This window comes from Charadrius vociferus, unplaced genomic scaffold, assembly GCF_000708025.1.
Source record: "Charadrius vociferus isolate BGI_N301 unplaced genomic scaffold, ASM70802v2 scaffold906, whole genome shotgun sequence".
NCBI classification, from domain to species: Eukaryota; Metazoa; Chordata; class Aves; order Charadriiformes; family Charadriidae; genus Charadrius; species Charadrius vociferus.
In genome coordinates this window covers 1,045,166-1,061,738 of record NW_009648878.1, presented here as the reverse complement: position 1 = coordinate 1,061,738, position 16,573 = coordinate 1,045,166, and positions in this window count along the sequence as shown.

The window sequence follows — 16,573 nt, the reverse complement described above, 5'->3', positions numbered from 1 at the left end:
ATTTGCAGGTATTAGCTGGTAAGAACAAGTCACGCTTCTGGTATTAAGAAATGAAGAACTTCCTTCAAATCAACATTTTCTGATATTAATTAGTGATAACAGAATGCTGGAAACAAACCAAACATGGATTTAAGTTTAAAAGAAAAATAAAGGAAAGAAGAGTGGGGATATTGCTATAATTAGAAAATAGCCCCAGTAGACAGAGTGCTGACTTATACATTGTATAGGGCGGGAAACAGTTTTCTCACCCTCTGAAACTTCTTGCTATTACAGAATTTTTCCTGCTCTGTGCTGGGATGAAACCAAGAGCTTTCGGAGTTTGTGTGAAACACCCAGAAGTCACATGCGATCCAAGAACAAACACGTCCACGTCCCTGCCTTGCCAGCGCCCAGCGAAGGTCCCGGCAATGGGAGGAGTGGGAGCCTGGTCTGTCTGTCTGCCTCCTTTCAGCTGGCACTTCCACCCGAGAAACTGCTAAAAACTGATACATTCCTGCAGATTCACTTCTGACGAGTCAACATGTTCTGACAAATACTAGATTAAGCAGAAAATTCCAAAAGTGCTCTATTTCTGACACAACTCCGAGGCAGGTATACTGTTTACTGCAACGAGTTTAAACCCACGTAACAGAGGTGGCACTGCGGTGGAGAGAGAAAACAATGGGTGGGACAATAGTTAGATGAGGATGATCAACCGCCATTACAGGAAAAAAAGATACAGGGTTACCTGAGAGCCAGGCACCTACTTTGTTGCAGTATATCACATGCTACCTTCTGGTTTGAATATGTTCCCAAATAGATTTCCCACCCAGTATGCCCCTCAGGCTTCAGCTTGCAATCCTCACCATTCTTCCAGTGTCCGAAAAAGAGGATCTCTAGCTGTCCAACTCTAAATACCAGCGTGCACTGCAGAGGGATTTAGAGCCATAAATACTGGCTGACTTATCCTTTCCCTCAAACCACATCTTGGGATGTGAGGCCAGTATCCTCTGCCCACAGTCGGCTGGTGAAACGGCGCTGGTTTGAATCTATGCTCTGGAGACAGAAAACTCCTCCTTAGACTCCTTTAGCAAGTGAGATCAGAACCAAAAAGCTTAACAGCAAGAGCAAGGGTGGGATTTAATGTAATGCAAAGGATGCCAGGAATAATAGGTACTGTATTTCACCACTACAGGAAGGAAAATCTGAGCAATAAGTGAAAACCAAGTCATCTTTGCTCTCATATTTGAGCTCCATCATTGTGTCTTCCTTTGTATGCTTTTGAGGTGTTTCAAGCATCCTCCCAGACAGAAAGCTGCTGATTCCCACCTATGGGAAGCTCAGGCTCAGATTTATGGGCAGCTCTAGGGAAGATGGTTCCCCACAATGCCTGTCTCCAGCACATTGTGAATCTTTCCTCAAGGTGCCTGAAATCAGAAGGCATGTGCTCTACTATGAGACATTTATAGCTTAGGGACGACATAGGAGTTATGTGAAGAGTACAATGTGCAACTCCTTTTTTTAGGTATTTGTTTTTCCACAGTCCTCACATCATATAAACTCTACTGTTCCTCAGTGAGACTCCGGTGACGTTCGGTGCCTCTTTTTATCTGTATTTGACCCAGGGTCTTTCTCTATTCCATTGCTGCAGCCTGCAGCACAGAGCTGCTTTTTTGTAACCTCCAGACCAGGTCATTGCAAACACCCTTCACTTGAATACATCCTGAAGAAGCAGGAAAGCTTTGGAGAATTAAAAATTCAGTCCCACCTCTCTTCAAAGGTCCAATAGTCCCCAGTTCTCCTTAGCACATACTCACATGTAATTTCAGTTGAACTTAAGCACTTAAAGAGTTTTGCTGAATTAGAACCAAAATACTTAGTCTATAGATAGACTTTTTGAATACAGGTCAAAGAACTAGTTGCTGCCTATTGGTTGCAAAAGGAAAACAAGTAATCCCTTTGTTTCTCTACTTGGTTTGAATGATGGATGTTGTTCATTCTTTTCTGAGCTTCCTCTGACTTGTGTGTCAGTGTGTCTTTCATGTATCTACAGAAGACTTGTGAGCTTTGGCCTGTCATAACCAGCAGCAAGCAATAGCTGTGGATGGATTATTTCTTTTGTAAGAGATATTTTCAAAGGCTGTGTCATGATGTGCTCATTTTTCCATCCCTCAGCAGACACTAGCTTGTATAACTGATGAGAAAATGCATTTTGGTCAACCGTTGCAAGTGGCTAGTAATGATGTGTCATATTAGTGTGCCTGGCAACCTCAAGTGCTATGGCTGATGCTTCCCACCAGGCTTGGTCTTGAGTGTTTGTGTACCATTAATGGCTTCCCAACAGCAATCTTTTTCCTACAAGTTTCATTCTCCCTAATTATGGCCTGGGTGATAATTTGTAAACATTGAACATCATGTCTCTTCTTCACACTGTTTGCCACCGTGCTGACAAGTCAGGCCTGGCCTTATTGTGGAATAATGTTCAAGCTGTCATATGCAAGGAAGCCAGAAAACACAGTCACGCTTGTTTTCCTAGCCCTCACTTCAATAACTCGGTTCCCGTTTAACTCTGATCACAAAGCACGCCGCGGATCTGCACACGCTAAGACAACACGCTGACATGGAAGTGTTTTGTAGGTTGTTTGGTGCATCTCATTTTTCCTTGCTTTATTACAGAAAAGGAAATGACAGGGTCCTGCGTATTCTGTGTAGAGCGTGTTTGAACAAGAATACATTTAGTCCTCAGATAGGTCATTTCAGGTTAGGTAACAGCAGAGCCACGTTAATTCATATTTCAAAAACTCTATTCTCAGCAAACGGTAGCCTTTTCCCCTCTTTAAGGAACTATTTGATAGTATAGTTTTATATTTTTTCCAGTGGGATAGTACACCTTGTTACTTCGGGCTCTGACAGACTTGTGGTGGCAAATTTATGTAGGATAACCATAGTGATTACTGCTCCTGAGAGTTCAGTTTGCTTTGCAATCCTGGACTGAAATGTGTGCCAGTTCAGGACCTGATTCCCTGTGGATCAGACGCCCTGCCATGGAGACAGCAGCATCATTTACCAGGACAGGGCAAATGAGAGGGGGAGATGATAACAGCTCCATCCATCCAACTTTAATCTACTGTTGCAAATCTGTCACAGCACTGGCATCAGCTTCAACAGACTAAGCCCACAGCGGACGTGTTTTCACCAGACTTTTCAATTAACCGATTGCATCTGTAGACAAGATTGGTCATACGTAAAACACATACTGAGGTTAACCTATTTTCTATGTCCACCATTTAAAAATGTTCTTAAATCAGAATTGCTAACCTGAATTGGCTAACTTGACTTAAAATAACAGAGAGAACAAGGAAATTTGAGAGAGTAAGTCAGCAACAAACATACACATGATCCCCGAGTTGAATTCAAATAGCTGATCTGAGTTAAAATCCACGTTCCCTCATCTTCAGCACTATTTTAACTCTAGTTTAGGTTGCTCATCGTAACTAGGATGGGAACATAACTTTCCTGCGGCGTGGTATGTACACTAACATGATGCATTTTCCTATTGCATAAAGTCACAGGACTTAGTAGCGGTGATTTAGGTCATAAATTCATTCATAACAGAGCTGGGCAATCTTTATGGTTCTCCAAGAGGTGTGTGTGCATGCAGATGGCTGATGGTGAGGAACTGGTGGGCAGGGCACAGCCTAGGCAATTGCTGGAGGATCCACCATTAACTTAATCCTCTACTTATCCAGTGCATCCCTGTGTGTCAGAAGAAATTGCTTTCATTAGCATGTTCAACTGATCTATAAGCCTTTTCTTACAATATTCAAGCAAACAAACAAACAAAAAGAATCTAAATTCTCCCAGCATAACATATACTCTTTAATATACATGGTCCATTACTGGGTCCAATATACCATTGTAATTCACAGCAGCTATCAATAGAAGCATTTTCGTTGTCTGCCAGGTTTATTTTTAACAGGCATTAAAACACAAGAAGACTAATCTATCCTTTGCAGTGGAGAAAATGTTATTCTTATACTCATTTAGCATTATTTTTTGTAGATGCCCTGCAGTGCAATAAAGTGTAGAATGTTGTCTTTGAAATTTGCTTCAGATCTCAACATCCTAAAGCCAACTTGTATCTCGGGTCTGTAGCACAACTGGATTTATTTAATCATTTTTTGTTGTGATGGGCTACAATGGCACTACAGGTTCTTTCACAACGAACCCCAGCAAACACTGATATATTACAAATGAGCGGAGGAGATCAAGAGCTACACATTTCTCAAAAAGACTAATTTAAAAGGTGGTATACAGCATTTGTTGGGATTCAGGGAAATTTTTCATGGGAGGAAGTGATACTCATCCTAAGGGCTGAGGAATCAATTCCACAAAGGACAGGAACTAGAAAAGAAGTGCAAAATATACAAAAAATAACTGAAAAACAGGGAGGAAATACCCACAATAAGGTAGATCCTTCCTTGTTTGTTCATGCTTATGCTTCCAGATGGATTTGGATCTTTAAATACAGGAGGACAACTTTCCACATCTGGATGCATAAGGCTGGATTTTTTTTTTCATATTGTTTAGTGATAGCAGGAAAATAGAAAGTCAACTTGAACAACACAACCCTATTGATCCACTGCATTCATCTGAAATGCAAGTCAGCAATTGTGGAGCTTCAGTAAGAAAATACCTGTGATGCTATTGTGGCTCTTTACCACTACTCTGGTAGTAAAATAAATCCAGTTCTACCACAGACTCAAGCTTGGTATCTGCAGCAAATAATTCAGCCTGACAACTGACATGTGAACATCTTATTCAGTCCAAGTGTTCAGTCCAAATGTTCAGTCCAAGTAGAAAAGGAGCTGTTTGGGGGGTAGAATAACATGTTATGCTTGTTACGGTATGTCATGACCAATAACATGGGGTAAGGTTGATCTTCTGTTTCAGGTGAGTGAATATGGAGGTATTTGGGTTTCACTCCCAATTTTTCACGTGTTTGGACAGACTAATTCATCTCTTAATGCATTTTCATGGCATAGGCAAAGCAAGGATGTTTATTGACTCTAGCCAGTTGAGATAAACGCAGATGTGTGCCCTGGTTCACCAAGGAAGTCGTACAAGCTCGGGTAAAGACGCCAGTCTTTTTTGGTGTGATAAAAACACCTTACAGCAGGGGAAAGCAGTTTTCTTGTATTTCTGAGTCAATCCTGTTGATCAACTTTTTGCATGAGCCTGAGCATTTTGTGGTTGTCTGGACAGAATGGGGACAGTGTAATTTCCTTGGAATGTAGTTCCTCCTTTCGTAAAGAGCCAAGTTGGCAAACCTGGCTGCAAGCCACTTACTTAGATTTTCTACTTTATGCTTTATGGTTATAGCATCTATCTACCTGAATTCTTGTCTAGAAATGCAGAGCAGGTTTTGGAACCCCTTCCTGTCTTGTAAAGCTAACAGCCTTCCATACTGCGATAATTAAAGGAATGGCATGGGTCATAAAATGAAAAAGATTAAAAGGCAGATAGCCACGAGTAACCAAGACAGCACAGAGATTTGATCTAAATGTTCTAACAGCAATTATGAATGATCTTGATGCAAGGCATTTCCTGCAGTTTAATTGTCATTTGGTGCTAATGGTTCTTAGGAGTCCCTGAGACAATAACTCTTCACAGCCAAACATTAATCTCTTTAAAAAAATAAAGAGAGCTCTCCTCATCAGCAGATAGTGATGATAAAGTATATTATATGAAAACTGTACCAAAGGATCTACATGCACACCAAATTATTCAGTTTCCTTTTGATGTCACGGTAAATATAATAAGTATAATAATAACAGCAACTAAAACCCAACGAGTACCTGAATTCCTCCAAGGTGTGGTACAAATACCGAGGATACCAAGCAAAAGAAATTGTGCTGGCTCTGTTCTTTTCTCTGACGGCACTGGCAGGACGGTGTCAGGCAGCGGCTCTTCTGCTCCGCGGGCGCACATAAAGCATGCCACTGGGTGCCATGACTTCACCCTTCTCAGTCAACGCACACCCGAGAGCCACAAGGCAAATTAGCGACAAAACCGAGGGTCAAGGATTTCCAATAGGTTGTCGACGCCTTGCTTGATACATAGCTCGTCAAGCTGAGATGTCACGGTCAAACCGCGTGCAAGGTCCCAGCGAGATCAGCACATCCGTAAGAGTGAGCGGGGCCCCGGAGTCGGAGAGCTCGCCCCAGGGCTGGAATGAGATTGCTCGGGGCTGCCTTATCCAGGCAAAGGAGAAACTGGGAAAAACCTCTGCTTGCGGACCCGTGTCAGCGCTGTACAGATGTCTTTAGGTTGCCTCCGAGCCCCCTCCTTGCATCTAGGAGCTTTTGTGAGGCTGACGAACCTGTCTGGCCTGGCACAGCCCATTGGGCTGATACTGATTTGTCCACATGTCCTATATTTAGCGCTGGAAAGTAGACTGCACTCCTTCCATGCCCAAGCTGGCTCCAAAAGCATCATAACCACCATCCTGTAATGCTGTCTCTGAGGTAACTAGCCCGGTCAAACACAAACTGCCTCTGGGCAAAACTAACTGGGTAGTCTTTGCCCCATGAAAAAATGCGGTGCTGTCCCTCAGGATGGCTACAGAGAAAACTGAATTGACTGTGTTTGTAAACCACCTAGTGAAAGTAATGAAGTTTATATTTATGCCTTAGCTTAGCAAAACACATCCTTTAACTGATACCAAAGTTAATAACCTGATGGTCTACTTAGCTTCATCACAGCTTTTTGATAATCAAACAGAAGCAATGTCAAGGAGAGTGTTCATTTCCCATCTGTGTTTGGTTAGGAGGTTATGACCTTTTCTTTTTAATGCTGACCTCACTTTTGTCACTGCAAGTTTATGTTATTGCAATGCACTTTAACTGATGCCCTACTTTCACTCGGTTTAGAAACTGAGTTAATGATGGCTCATTGGCATGACTGCTGCCTTGCTGTGAACCTGTGATTCATGATCTGCTTCCAAGGACTTTACGGTATTGGTGTTCATAAATCCCGAAATGGCCTGGGACCAGCCTATCTGACATCCCGGCTCTCACCAGAGGCAACAGTGTCACAGCTGCAATCAGTAGAGTGGCTGATCTGGAGCAGCCTCAGCTCCTGTTTTTTGGCAGATCTCCCTCAGCGAGGGTCCGTCAGCCACAGCTTTTATTCTGAAATATTGTGCTGACCTTCAGAAGATGCTGAAAAGCTCAATAGTTTGAAGAAGGTGTTTGGGGATGGCTGAGCAGTACAAGTTTTTTCATACTAATGGAGTCTTTTTTTTTTTTTTTCTGAATGGATTTTTTAGCTGCTTCAATTACTTTCTTTCAGCCAGTGCCCTCCCCTCATTTTGGGGAGACCTGGGGAGCTTAAATGTGCAACCTCTGCTCTCAGGGTTCTTGTTTATACCGGGCCCCAGTACCAGCTTTTGGACTTGTCCAGACCCCAGAGTGTCTCCTTTGGAAATCTGGAGCCAGATTCAAGGAGTTTGTGAGAAAAGCAAAGAGGCTGTTTCCAAACTTCAGATAGTATTTACCTTTCTCAGAGGGGTGACATGAGGATAAATTAGCACATTCTTACAAAACACCTCTGAAATACGAAGGGCTTCATGCCAGTGTTTTCAACAGGCACAGCACAGCAAGGCTGAGCTGTGGGACACCGCCTGCCATAAAGGTGCTGATTTAAAACCGTGGTCTTCATCCCTGCGTGAACAGGTTGGCTGAAGGTCAAAATGTGGGACTAGGGCTTGGCTCTGCCCCTCTCTGCCACCTGCCCTCCCCTCGGTGCAGGCAGCTCCTGCCTGCGCTCTCCTGCTGTGAGGGATCCGGCATCCCACCCCGACGGCCATTCCTCGCTCTCCTCCTCCCGTCCCGGCAGGAAGATGCAGGCAGAGGCAGGCATGGATGCAAATCCTCCCAGGCAACGCGGTCCTCACGCTTCGGAGCCGAGCGGGGCAGGGGGAAGAGCAGGGATTTAGCATGGGACCGGAGGATGCCTGTCACCATCAGGACCCATCTGCGGTGTCCGGCTCCATCCTGTCTGGGGACTGCAAACCAGCTCAGCTGCGAGCTGTAACCTGGCCAGGACTGAGGGCCTCTTACTGCTCCACGTGATTTCGTGTCCTGCCGAGCTGAAGCTCAGGTGAGATCCAGGGAATATTCAGCACAAAGTGCAGGCACCGGCTAATCTAAGCACCTGAGAGCTTTGTGGCCAGCTAGTGTTAGCTTTCTGGATCCCTTTCTTGGACTTACGCCCTGAACTCACTCTAAACCCCATTTCAGATGCCAAAGTAGCCTCTCTGGATCTTACCCATAATTTTAAGAGTTGCCTGCTTATCCAAAAGGAAAATCAAATGGTGTTGGTAAAATTGGAAACGTCAGTTAATGTATGTTTTTAATTTAGGACTTTATATTACAACAATTGCTCCTGATCATGAGGAGTAGTTAAGCAGTTGACAGCACTGAATTCAATACTTTGGGCACTGAGCAAAGGTCACTGTTATTTAACAAGAACATTTTCTCTTATATCCCTGCTCCTACTTAAAATATTGAAATTATATTGTATTGCTTATTAGCACCATGTATGTCATGTTCAGATAAAAAAATGGACTGCTCATGTGATTGATAATTACTCACTTGAGCAATTGAAATATGAACAAGATACAGCTGTCAGGGGTGATGATGGGAGAGATCTAAATTCTTACACATCTGGATTTTCACATGAAAGCCTGGTTTGAGACCTAAGGTTTGTCAGGATAAGTTACATTCCTTTACTGTGAAGCCGCCACCTTTTCCAAGACACGACTCCACAGTCTTTATGCAAACAATATTCTCATCGATTCCCGTGATAGTTGAGCTGACTAAGGACTAGAGAACGGGGTGCTTAAAACAGCCTGAAAGGCAGAAGATCTGTTGACATGACAGAATCTCAATATTACCTCATTTAAAATGAGCAATAGATGATAGAGGGTAAATACTGAGATGCAGAAGGCATAACTTAACAGGGACGATAGGTGCAGAAGAGTAAATCTTTAAAAATCTTATATATTGTTAATGAAGATAATCATTACTCTTTAAAGAAAGACTGAATTAACCTACATTGCATTTCCAAGTAACTAGCTAATGGACACCGGCATTATCTTTTCATATGTCTTTGGAATCCCTATAAACCGTGCCTCGTCAAATATTTGACTGATGGGCTTTTACCCCTATTAATAGCATGCAATGGAGGTCTCGGTAAATAACCTGCCTTCAGATTTGCCTTTTCCAGAAGGGAAAGGGGTACTTTCTTATCCTTTAGCCACCTCTTATTGCTCCTTGCTGCTTCCTGAGAGGCTTTTTGTACTGTGAAAACAATTCACTGGTTGTTACCTTATTTTTGTGCCCTGCGGGGATTTCAGGCTCGTACTCTCCTCAGATAAGCAGGAAGCCCTCCCGCTGCAGTCAGGGGAACTTTGGAAGCCACACGTGCTTATCTGCAGGCAGAGGTTGGCCCAGCTTGTGTTTAGTTTACGAGAGAAGTGTGGTATTATTTGCATAAAAGGAGTTCTTTCAAAGCATGTTATATGAAAACCTCTCAATTTGAAAACAAACAAGGAAAAAAAAACCCACCACACAGCAATTTTCAGGAAGCAGCAAAGATGTCTCTGAGCTCTCCCCAAGCTGATTTTATCATGGCAGCTTACATCTGAAGAAGAACAAACACATACTTATTTTTGTAAATGTGTTTTCAGAAAGAAAGAAGACTCCAGAGAACTGGCAAACCGTCCTCCCTGACTGATAATGACCATGCACTGTGTTTTCTCATTTCAGCCCTGCAGGAAAAACATGGGATTCAGTTCTGCAATTAGATGTCATTAATGATTTTTGCGATTTCATGCACTCTGTGCTGACTTTGCCTACCTCCTGCATGGCTCTCATCTCTCCCACCTTCTGTTAGCATGCTCTGCATTCAGAACTAATCCTCTCATGCCGCCTGCCATCGTTATCCAGGAAAAAAGATAGCTGTCGTTGGTCAGGTTTTTCTGAATATAACCAGGAGAGGGAGGGAATCATCCCTTTCTCACAAATGGACATGCCTTGCGATCCATCTCTTTTGTATACATAAGAACAGGGTAATAAGGACAAAAATCCAATGGAATTGGATATAAATAAGAGTAACTGAGTGCTATGGGATTTAATGGAAGATAAAATGTAATGGAGTTTTAACATCTTGCAGTTCTGAAGCATGAACAGAATTGATATTTCATTTCACAGGATAGTTCAAAAACTTACAGTAAGGTTCCCAAGTTGGGTAGATCCAATAGGATTTTCCCATTGTGGAAATCTGACTGATGAGCGAAGGTGGAGACCTGGCAAGATCTGGACAACGTCACAGGAGAGGACATCCCCAAATCAGGAGCTATTTAATCCTCCGAGAAGGCAAAAGGGCACAGAGAAATGTTGCCACTGTGCCATGTTCTTTCGTGATTCGTATGTAAGGCCGATGTTTGCAATACCAGGAAAAAGCGACTTTGGGGAATTTCAGATCCTGACTATGATATACTTAATAAACACTAAATACTAGGAAATGGGGAAAACAAAGCAAAGCATAGAAATGAAGCCACAGTACAAGTGTGGGTCCTCTACCTGTTCTCAGCACTTGCGCAGTTTCCACTGCAGGTGATGGAATTCACTTGCATCCAGACACCCTGACTTTAACTAAAGACACCTACATCCTGGCTGGGGGAACACCCTCGTTTACTATTTGGAAGCGCTACAAACACAAACGAGGCTAAAACTCATTATCATGCAGCACTCTGTCCTTGAACACATATGGGAAGGCAACAGCAAAGCGGATGCCAAAGTTTTCCTTGATCTGAAGGGTTAAGCAACAGTTAAGATATAAGTTTTCAGTCAGCTACCACGGGCTAAATTGCATCCTCAAACACACACAACATTTTCCGCTCATTTGAATGGATGGTAAACACATTTTTCAGGGTGAAATTTGGATTATATTCTCTGATGCAGAAGTGTTTAATCACACAGGGAGCTTCACATTGGCTCACTGCTTCACTGGAGTCCAATACTGTTTGCATTCTACCTACTTTTTAAAGGATTATTAATATTGCGATTGTAATTTTTTTTACTGCAGCTTTGGGCATTTCTAAGAATGATATAAAATACTGAGTATTAACAAGAAACATTTTTCCCAAGGAAAAATAATAGCCTCTAATCCAAAGAGCAAAAGCAATAAACCTAAAGAGTTTAAGCAAAGGTTTTGCAGGACAGTGATATATAACATTTAAAAATTAGTACCCACTTTCTAGAAGTAGACAGGAAAACTGAATATAAATCCAGTAATTCATTTAACATTTTCAATGACATTAGGAAAGAGGAATTAATCAACTTTTGACATGAATTTAACTACCAACACCTTTCATTGTCTTCAGTAAAGCTGCTTCTCTCTGTTTTATCAGAGCTAACAAATAGAATCTGATATTTTGGGATGAGAAGACACATGTCACGAAAACACATGAAAATAATATAATGATACCCATAACAGATATGAGGATATATGATAACAGATAAAGGGTACATAATTCCCATAACAGAAGTCCTAATACAATTTTGGCTGTATAGCAGTATTAAAGATAGAGAGAAATCCAAGCCTCAGTTACCCCAGCATATACCTGAAGACAGATGAAGCTTGTGAAGTTACTTCAGTTTTACAGAGCAAAACATGTTCTTTTCTAGTCATTCATTTGGGATAACCCACAGATGTGGGAATTTTCCCAAAGGCTGGGGTTACTCAGAAACCTGCTACCTTTATCCTCATAGGATCAGCTATGGGGTGGAAGTGAGGGGGAAAGAACCAAACCTCAATGTCTTTATTTAATAACTCTCATCGTTCTGAAATTTTGGTGATTTAGTTTGGGCCAACCAATCCAAAAAGCATTCTTATTCATGATCAAGCTAAAGACAAACCAACAAAAAACGATGTATGCTTCTAGGCATTCGCATGGCACAATAGACCTCTACCAAGCTTGAAACCATGCTAGCTAAAACATTTTCAATATGGAAAAAACAACGTAAGTGAAAGGTGAGGTTCAACATCCAGCTCAAACAAACTAAAGAAGAAACCAAGAAACAAAGGAAATATCTCCTAAAATAAGGGGGAAATAAGTAAGTTTGGAATTCTAACTGTAGCTGGTAATTGTTTTCATCTGCTCATTAGACGTGCTCAGAAAGGATTTCTGTTTCCACAAAATTTAGACAAAAATGAATAGTTCCTGCAGGAATTATTGATTTATACAAATATTAATGAGAAAAATCTCATGTGGAAAAAGCTACCTCAATCTTCTGCTAAAGTTGAAGGAGAGGAAATCCAATTTGCAAATACTGTGCAAACACACACAAAAGCAGAGCTAAACCCAGTGTCCATGAAGAGTCACCAGCACAACTCCCAGGGACGACCATGAGGCCACAGTCTTATGGCTTCCTACCAGGCAAGTACCACAACCGCAAGAGGAGTTATAAAAAGGCAGTTGCACGTGTTGTAGGTCCCAGCCATTGCGGTGGGTGATCGAGGGACTAGAATTCAGCTGAAGGCCATGTTCTGCCAGATGTGGGCAGGGGCAGCAGCCGGCACAGCTGGAGCTGGGCACGGACATCCCGCACCGGGGCCATGTGGCTCTCAGCCCTAACAAACGCTCGGCGTAATCAGTCCATTAGTCCAGGTTTCTCCCGGTCCGCAGACAGTTGTTTAAAACGAGCATCATTTGAAGCAAACCAGAAACCTTAACACTGTATTTAATAAATAACTGTAACTTTACTGGCTAAATTCAGGGTGGTCCAGCTTCCTTACTGTTCCAGGCAAAATGCCTTTCTGAGTCTCATAACAGCAACTCTCCCCTCTGCAGGGGGTTCAGCTATGGCACGTAGGGTGCAGGGGCACACGACGAGGTCACAAACCTCAGCACCCCCGATACCAAGAGGCAGGAGTATTATATACGCTTTGGTGTTTGGTCACCTGCCCATGTCTACGCAGCTGAAAAGTCTTTCAGGTACTGCACACAGTCCTCCTGCAGTTGGGCTCTCGCCCGGAGGCCACTTGTTGGGCTACTCTTCGTTCTACAAAGAGACTCAGCAGGTTTTAAGGGACTGTCTTCAGTCCCAACCAAAGCTGTGATCCTAGCCATTTTATAAAATAAATTATCCATTTGGCAAATTTCGTATCCTTATGCTGAAAGAACATCTGCCTGAAGCCAAAACCTTCCTGTGTGGGAAGCGAACGACTCACATTGTATAAAATAGTCAATAAAAGTTAATTACTTATTGCCTAAATCTAGCTGTCTTTATAACTGTGCCACCTCAATTAACTGAGTCTGCTTGCAGAAGTGTAACTGAGAGGCCCCTATGCTTCATCATCAAGTCCAGAGCCATGCTATTTTGAAAATAAAAGACCTGTATCCTGTCCAAAAAATAAACTCTGGAGGTGACTCGCCATGTTGCCATTTTGGATTACAAAAAAAAAAAAAAAATCAAAAATACTCAGCCAACACACAGGGGAAGGCTTAATTCCAGCAAACACACACATAAACAGGAAATCTCTCTCCAGTCAGAAGGTATTTTTCCTTCGTACAATGGGGTTCAAAGATGTGTCATCATATAGTTTAAAACAATTGCTAAGGAACCTTACCATTTCCAATAGCTTAGGAGTAGAGACGGCTTCCACGGTCGAAAGCCTGTCCGAACTTGCATGGGAAGCACACAAACACTAACAAATATATGCTGGCTTAGGCCAGCGCCGAGTTTTTAATCAATAAGCATGTCAAGCTGGGGGACGGGGAGGGGAGGGAATCAATTTTCAGAAGGCAAATGGTAACAACCGGAGATTTAATCAAATTGCAGCTGCAATCCCTTACTATTCTCAATATTTTCGAAAGAAAGTAGCTCCATGGCAAAGAATGAATTTCAATAAATGTCACATATTTAGTTATATTGCTGATTTTTTGAATTCATCAAGCTAGGTCACTGATCCTTCGCAGAAATGATACCAGGACATGTCAAAGAGATCCTGATACTGCTTAGTTGGATAAACGTCAAAATGAAGGAGCTACGGTGGAGGAAAGCAACTTACATAGAAATTGTTATTTCTCTGTGACTACAGGAGAAAAGATATGCCAATGTGACCCTTCAAAGAGAGGTTAAAGCCACAACGTACACGACAAAATGGATGGCTATCAAATACCATGGCGATGGCTATGGTGTGAACACTTGAGCGAAATGAAAATCTTCTGAAAGCATTCTGCAATTTTCCTTTCGCATGCATTTGCAACCAAATTTATCATGGATTCAAACGAGATCCCTTCCGCTGCCTTCCATACAAAAGGACGATTGCATGTTCATTTCCCCGGGACAAGCAGAAGAAACTGTCATGGAACCGTAGGACAAGCAAAAAAACCCGGGATCTGTTTAAGTATTTTGAGCTTATTAAACTCAGCATTACAGAAACTCTTCTGTCATTGACACCCACTTGAAAAATGAAATGCTCTGAGGCATTCGCTTCCCTGGAGACTGGCGCACCAAGGGGAGAGGCGGAGGAGAGGGGTTTTGGGGCATCCACTGCCTCCCCATTTGCACCTCTTGCCCACCGTGCCTGGGTAATGCACACAGCCTCTCCTTAACACATGAGGGCTATAAAACCCTTAAAATTTTGGGGTCATAAACCCCTCAAATTCTTTATCTCCATTTCTGTTCTCCACTCTGATACCTGGTGTACTCAATCACAGCTAATTCAAGGAAGGTCCATCTGAGCCAAGGGGACTCGGTCAACATCCAGCCACATCAAGTGACTGAAAAAGATCACAGTGCGACTAAAAGTCTCAGAACAGATGGGAAAAAAAAAAAAAAAAAGGCAATCTACTTGGGAACACTGTTTCCTTCAAAGGAGTTCTATCCTATCCTCAGTCTGATAACTTTACCTCTTCTTTATTTTTCTAATGTTTAAAATTGGAGGAAAAAATACTTTATCTTCTCTTACAGCATCATAGTTTTCCTGAAGGCAAATAGCTTGGCAATTTGCTAGATTTGTTAATGCTAGAGGAAACAAGTTAGCACACATACCATGTGTTTGAATGCCTTTGGAAATTAGATTGAAACACTGATTTGATTTCCTAAAAGGTATCTTAAACAAGGCAAGGTTACAGATTTGGAGAGTAATGAGAATTTGTGTGACTTCAAACAGCTCTACATAAAACAGACCTGATATTCTGGGGGGAAAAAGGTCACCTAATTATTCGTTTCCCGAAGGCCCTGTCTATACTACATTTCCCCTGGGTAAGGAAACTGATTTAAAAATGGCTTCTGCTAACGTGTTTGCATCAGTCGCTATGTATGAGATATAGATTTGTTAAAACCATTGCCAAGAAAAACGCAACATTTTTACAAGGAGACAACAACAGAAACCTTTCTGGCTTGGCTGCGTGGGGAGGGACAGGCAAAGAGGTGCCAGCCTTGAAGTCCTCCATGAAGCCTCCATGAGGTCCTGCCTCCTCAGCGATGACGTGCTGCTTGGGACCGTGCGGCAGCCACCGTGGCGTGACCGTGGGTTTAATTATTGGCTACAAACTTTGCGTGGGAGGCAAAATCACAGGCTGTGGCCGTGGCAGACAAGATGCACAGGTTGATGGCTCGGCTGATGGTAACAGCCTAATGAAACATGAAATTGTGCCACTGGCTCAAAGGCCAGCCAGCGATACAGCGAGGTGGGAAGCCTGGACACAAGGGTTTTGCAGGAACCAGCTGTGACGGTGTGGTTGCCACCCAAAATCTTAGGAAGGTTTGTTTGTCCCATTCCTTCTTACTTGCACCAATCAGATCCTGTAACTCCCTTCTGGGTTTCATGCTCCTGTAGTTTCAGAGAACACTATTCAGCTACTCTATTGCTTTCGCGTTCAAGAAATGATGCGTTTCTGTAGTGCTGAGAGAGCCCAAGCAGGATTTCCCTTACACTAGGTACTCCACAAACACGTGAGGAGATGCAGAACCTCTCCTTGCTTTCTGCCTGAAGTGAATAAAGTCTAGACACGTCACCACCACAAAGCAATCGTGGTACAAAGCAGATCATCCAGAGGTCTGGGACTCCCACCGCTGCAGCACAGGGTCTCCGGCTACCCCAGCGCAGCGTGTTCCCGGCATCAGGTTCCCTCTGCGGCTGCGAAGGCAAGGCTGCTGCTCTTGCGCTGCAGCCAGCTGTGCCACTTACTCTCTGGAATCCTGGAAGCCAGAGTTGGGAGGCAGCAGGCTTTGAATTTCTCCTCCGAGTTGAAAAATACAGAGCAGTCACTTGCACATCACAGAAGAATGAGAGTAAGTGGGTTGGCCCCTTCAATTGCATTGGACCGGCAGGAGGAGGTTACAGGTCAGCAGCTAAGGTACCAGAAAACATTAAATGCAGGGAGACCGGGCTGGGAAAGGCAGTCCTGCGAGGACAACATTTGCCACTCGGTTTGGCATTCATGAACTGTGCATCGAACCTCTGCTGAGTTTTGGCTTTCTGGCTGCTTTGCCCTGACTCAGTGCACTCCCCT